Source organism: Echeneis naucrates, unplaced genomic scaffold (genome assembly GCF_900963305.1).
Source record: "Echeneis naucrates unplaced genomic scaffold, fEcheNa1.1, whole genome shotgun sequence".
NCBI classification, from domain to species: Eukaryota; Metazoa; Chordata; class Actinopteri; order Carangiformes; family Echeneidae; genus Echeneis; species Echeneis naucrates.
Genome location: NW_021780170.1, coordinates 47,055 through 53,054, shown reverse-complemented (window position 1 = coordinate 53,054; position 6,000 = coordinate 47,055). Strand labels below are relative to the sequence as shown.

Below are 6,000 nucleotides of genomic sequence, written 5' to 3'. Positions count from 1 at the left end.
AGTCAGCGTGCAGCATTCAACCTCACAATATTTCATGGTGTGGTTGAAAGAGGAGGCAGAATATTGGAAATGTAGGTCAAAACAAGCAGGTCATAAAAAGTCATTTGGCAAGAGTTATGGGGTACTTCGGGTGAGGTCAACTCTGACTGAGAGCGAAGCTCTGCTGGGGTTTGAATGCAGAATGTCCTGTTTACAAGACAGACACTTTAAGCAGCTCAGCATCAGTACTGCCAGTTTGTGTCTGTATCGTAGAGGAAGAAAACACAAAGGTCTGTCACAAAGGTTCTAATGACATCAAAGAGATCAAAGACTCCTCCCACTTTTTCTCATGACCTCCACAGTAGAGTGCACTCTGTTAATGAAGCTCCAAAGACAATCATGGTCCTGCCAGATACCTTTGAGTTCTGCAGACAGAAGAAAGAACCAAACTGGGCCAGGAGCCACATGTTTGTTGGATCAGGAATCCTGAAATGTCTCTCTTTTGTGCAGTCAGGATGTCCAAGCAATCTCAGACTGTCCCTGTTTTACCAGCAGCCCAACAAGTGAATTGGTCTTTTTCTTTGTCCTCAGTAAAATAAACTGCATTTAAAAGCTTCACAATGTGAACAAGCTTCCAATGACAACCGTCCCAAGTAAAGTCTCCATATTGTTCAACTTTTGCTCCTACATTAAAACAAACCACTTTACCATCAACCTCAGCTGCAGTATACACATTACACTTCCATCACCAGATCCTCTGTGTATACATGTACATCAGCGTGGTGCTGTGGCTTAGCTGGTCAAAGCGCCTGTCTTGTAAACAGGAGATCCTGGATTCAAATCCCAGCAGTGCCTTGTGCATAATGTAAAATGTTACACATGTAACAGACACAGCTTTAGTTAATAATGAGAATTTAGTGGTTTCAACCTCAAATCCTTGAACACTGTCTGGTTAACATGTTTCGGTGATATTAGACTTCTATGGACCATTTCACCGCACCGCATTTTTGCAGAATCAACAACTAATAACTCCACAACGAGACTGTGTGACGTCACTGGAGATCAAAGGCATTTCCTGCCTTTCATTGATGCCCCACGCGACACAGATGGATACGTCACACTCTCACGTTCGCTTCAAATGAATGAGTGCATGCAGTTTCTGTAGTGTAGTGACCATCATGACTCTTAACAAAGTTTGACTCCTGTTAAAAAAAAGTGCAATCACCACATTTCAATCTGCTCAACAGCAGGGTACAACTCAGACAGACTAAAGCCAGCTGAACACCGACGAGAATGGGATTCCAACCCACGCGTGCAGAGCACAATGGATTAGCAGTCCATCGCCTTCACCACTCGGCCACCTCGTCATGAACGCAAAAGTACATGTGATGACAAAAAAACAGCCATTGGGAAGAAGCTGCAGCACCTGAACAGGGACTTGAACCCTGGATCCTCAGATTAAAAGTCTGATGCTCTTCAATAAGATCTGACTTCATTTTCCAAGCTGCCCCCTCGTGGTCATTTGATACACTGCAGGTGGAAATCTCAGTACCTTTTAACCACCACAGCCGCTTTGACAGAAAGTGGATGTGGTGGTTAAAAATTACACAAAACTACTACATGGGATTTTCAGCAGCACTGATTAACAGGAAAACATTGAGAACTCTGTCTGTCATATCTATAACATTGGGGTGGTTTACAGCAGAGTGGCGCAGCGGAACTGCTGTGAGGTGTATTTTGGGGACAAATGTATTTTATATTTTGTGCTCTCCATGTATGAGTCCTTTCTATCCACAACATCTAACATTAGGAGCAAGGCACTGCTGGGATTTGAACCCAGGATCTCATTATTTACACACAGGACATTAATGTGACAGTTTATTTTCCTTTGTTATTTGCCACAGTGGACTTGGCTCATCATATTTTTCTGACTAACTGGTATTGGAGTTGTAAGATCCTTATTTAATCTTAATGACCTGACAACAACTTTGAAAGCAGATACAACACATCCAGATAACCTTTGAATTAAACTTCAACAGGTTTGATTGATATATGGACCTGAAGTCAGACGTTTAGGATTACTCTACCTAGAATAGCAGGCTGCAACATGGACAGCTGAACACAGAAGACAATGAGATGTGAACCCACACACAGGATACAGTAGATTAGCAGTCCATCACCTTAAACACTCTGCCACCTCAGCATGCAGCGACCTGGACTGTGTGTGAATAGGCGGATAGTTAACTGCTCACATTAATGTATCTATCAGCAATGAAGGAGACAGTCGTCGGCCACCTCGTCATGTTTGTTGTCAATTTGTTGTCTGAATGTTAGACTGAGCAGCAGTTCTGCTTTGAGTGGCCTTTTGTTTTGATGAACGTCTACCACTGATCTACATCCTCTTTGGACCTTTACCTCACCACAGAGGTCGGTGAGCTGTTGCAGCAGGTGAAGAGAGAAACTGTCTGATGAATCCTTCTCTCTGCTCTGAGTTGGTAGGTGAGCATCTGTTTTGGGTGTTATTCTTAATCACTATCACACTGAATCAGATGGCAGAGGTTCCACTGAGATTTGAACTCAGATGACTGGATTCAAAGTCCACAGTGCTCACCATAAGATCATAAGATTTGTGTTTTATCTGTCACAGAACATCCAGCAGAAATGGAGCCATCCAGCCGAAATAGCTCAGTTGGGAGAGCGTTAGACTGAAGATCTAAAGGTCCCTGGTTCAATCCCGGGTTTCGGCATCAAAGGTGGTACCTGAGTGAGGTTCAAGCTCAGGTTTTTTTTTTACCTACATTTCCAATATTCTCCCTCCTCTTTCAACCACAGCATGAAATATTGTGAGGGTGGATGCGTCACGCTGACTGGTTGTGTGTCCAAAAGGCTGTCAAAGACGTGTGGAAGATTGCAGGATTTTTTCAGATGTTTTAATGTAGGACTCTACAGCCATTTTCCAATCATTAAAATCAAAATGTATTCTTTAATTAAATGTTCCTAAACTTCTATTAAAGGCAGCATTATTGCAGCAGTCAGCACTCTCTGGTGGAGGTCATGAGAAAAAAGTGGGAGGAGGCTTTGATCTCTGTGATGTCATTAGAACCTTTGTGACATCACAGAATCAGCATCTCCTTTGATGGTTACTGATGGAACAGGAAAAGGTCAGATCCTGATATAATCTTGTGAATCCACAAGTATGCCTTTCTTTGTTTGTGTACCAACAGCCTGAGCTCTGGTTCTGACTTTGTTTTGATGAACCTCATTATTTACACACAGCACATTCAGGACATTAATGTGACAGTTTATTATATGCTAAAGAAACCTTGTTCAGACTCATGATGGTCAGCCACGTACGTTGGGGGTATTTTCAGATCCAAAATACATCCCTGTACATCAGAGTGGTGCTGTGGCTTAGTTGGTCAAAGCGCCTGTCTAGTAAACAGGAGATCCTGGGTTCAGTGTCTCATTGATAAAGTTTAAGGTTGTTGAGTTAAATTCATATAAGTTTCATTAAAAGGACACAGCACTCTCTCTGACCAGTCACTTAGCTGCACAGTCTTCATGTCTCCCAGCAGTTCCTTGTTGCTAAAGTCAGATGTTGTAGAAAAAAAGTACTTCTGGGTTTTCATCAGCTGGAGGTTACAATGATCAATATTATAGATATGACAGACAGAGTTCTCAATGTTTTCCTGTTAATCAGTGCTGCTGAAAATCTCATGTAGTTAAACAATGTGTGTGAGTGTGTATCTACTGTAACAGATCGACTGTAGCTGAGTAGATAGAACGGTTTCGTCGTCCTCCTGGTCTGTAGACCAGTTGGGCACCATTGGCATGAGATCTACAGGATCTCAAGTTAAATTGTAGACACACAGTTAGGCTGCAATGGCCGGGAATCGAACCCGGGTCAACTGCTTGGAAGGCAGCTATGCTCTCCACTATACCACCATTGCATGCAAAATGGTGAGCATCCACTCCGAATGGACGCGAAATGGTACCGTTTGTTTGCACTGTAAAAATTCTTATTTGTGCTGCTACGGTTTTATCGATGTTAGACATTTTAATTTCTGGTGATGAAGTCACACAGCCCCCCATGTTCTCCAAATGGACCCAAAGTGCAGTTGTCACCAAATTTATCAAACAGTAATGTCAGATGTCAGTAATTTAAGATGTTCAATCTTAAATAATTACATAGCCTATCGTAGCTCAAAGCTTTTGATCCAGTGAGACATTTATAAGCAGTTAGTTCCATTAGGCCACTGGGACAGATATTTAATATCTCCAAGAAGCGAGAATAGGTTAGGAAGGATACTAAATGTTGTAGTGTATGATCAATGCTCAGAAAACGTTTGACTACATTTTAAATGCCATAAATGTCCTGCTGTCAATGGCTCGTTGGTCTAGGGGTATGATTCTCGCTTCGGGTGCAAGAGGTCTGACTGGAACTTTTCCTGTTGCAGCCTGCTATTCCTGCTAGAATTATCCTAAATATCTGCCTTTAAGGACATCGTGAACTAGCAGACAATTGGTCACCTGCCAAGATAAAAATATATATAATCACGCTGTGCACGTGCAAATGAAGATCATTATATGCATCATAATCATGGACCAGTAAAGATGGTGACAGATAGAACATCATGTTATGTCAGCACCACAAAAGTAGTACAAAGAAGTACCAAGATGTACAGAGGATCTGAAAATATTGCAAAGTAAGTGGCTGACCATCATGACTCCTACCAAAGTTTGTCTCCTGTGAAAAGCAGTCAATCACCAATATCCCTTCTCCTCAGCACAGCATGAGCCACAAAACTACCATTGCTCTTGCTTTTAGTTGCCAAGATACTGCAGCTCACAACCAGACAGCAAACACTTATTGAGCGAAAGGCAACAGATGGGCTCATCCGGGATTTGAACCCAGGACCTCTCGCACCCTAAGCAAGAATCATACCCCTAGACCAACGAGCCATGCTGACTGTGGAGTTCATGACAAAAAAGTGGGAGGAGTCTTTCATCCCTTTGATGTCATTAGAACCTTTGTGACATCACAGAATCAGCATCTCCTTTGATGGTTACTGATGGAACATTTGTGGCGTTTTTTTTTTTTTTTTTTTTTTTTTCATTATTTACACACAGCACATTCATGTGACAGTTAATGTGACAGTTTATTATATGCTAAAGAAACTTTGGTAAGAGTCACGATGGTCAGCCACGTACGTTGGGGGTATTTTCAGATCCAAAATACATCCCTGTACATCAGAGTGGTGCTGCTACGGAGTGTTGCATCAGTGGCCACCATCACTTCAAGTAACCCAAATGGGAAAGATCCTTATTGACAGCATTGTTGCGCTTTGCTACATCTGAATTAAAGATACAAATAAAATAATCTAAATTGGCTTTTCTGATTTGGCTGATCTGAATAGGTTTAACGTCTTGCTTGGGAATCAACCTGCAAAACTGCCCCCATGTTCTGTAAGGGTAGATGTTGCACACTGCGTCAAGATGATCTGCCAGTGAGACTGCCTGAAAAATAAAACACATGGTGTTAAAGATTTCTTTGTGAGGTCAATAGCACAGCTTCTTAAGTCACAATCTGTGGAACGTGCAAAACAACTTCTACGTACCATCGCGACTGACTCTGACTCTTCTGAAGCACCAGCATCAGTGGAAGTTCAAAAACATGAAGCCAAAAACATGCTTTCACACAGGCTGGTTAGCTCAGCTGGTTAGAGCGTGGTGCTAATAACGCCAAGGTCATGGGTTCAATCCCCATACTGGCCACAAGCAGCATCTCAGAACTTGGTGTTGTTCTCTCCATATACTTCAATGCAGTCTGAAGTCTTTTTCCAACCAGTGGAACTGCCCCCTGGTGGTCATTAGAAGTGCTGCTTAACTTAGCAGATACAACAATAACACAAAGTTACAATGATCAGAGCAAAGACTGCAGATTGATCATTTCCTTTGTAAGTCCAACAATCCATGAGGGGAGAAAAATTCATGGCACCCAGAGTGAGAAGCAAACCCCAA

At 42.2% G+C, this 6,000-nt stretch overlaps 5 non-coding genes across 5 annotated transcripts; 3 read left to right on the top strand and 2 right to left on the bottom strand.

The window, feature by feature from the left end:
- The first annotated feature begins 760 nt into the window (after window positions 1–760).
- trnat-ugu (transfer RNA threonine (anticodon UGU)) lies at window positions 761–834 on the top strand. The gene has a single exon. It is a non-coding gene; the product is annotated as a tRNA-Thr (tRNA).
- Window positions 835–2,653: 1,819 nt separating this feature from the next.
- trnaf-gaa (transfer RNA phenylalanine (anticodon GAA)) lies at window positions 2,654–2,726 on the top strand. The gene has a single exon. It is a non-coding gene; the product is annotated as a tRNA-Phe (tRNA).
- Window positions 2,727–3,857: 1,131 nt separating this feature from the next.
- trnag-ucc (transfer RNA glycine (anticodon UCC)) lies at window positions 3,858–3,929 on the bottom strand. Its single transcript has one exon. It is a non-coding gene; the product is annotated as a tRNA-Gly (tRNA).
- A 940-nt stretch (window positions 3,930–4,869) lies between these two features.
- trnap-agg (transfer RNA proline (anticodon AGG)) lies at window positions 4,870–4,941 on the bottom strand. The gene has a single exon. It is a non-coding gene; the product is annotated as a tRNA-Pro (tRNA).
- Window positions 4,942–5,680: 739 nt separating this feature from the next.
- On the top strand, window positions 5,681–5,754 carry trnai-aau (transfer RNA isoleucine (anticodon AAU)). The gene has a single exon. It is a non-coding gene; the product is annotated as a tRNA-Ile (tRNA).
- Window positions 5,755–6,000: the final 246 nt, after the last annotated feature.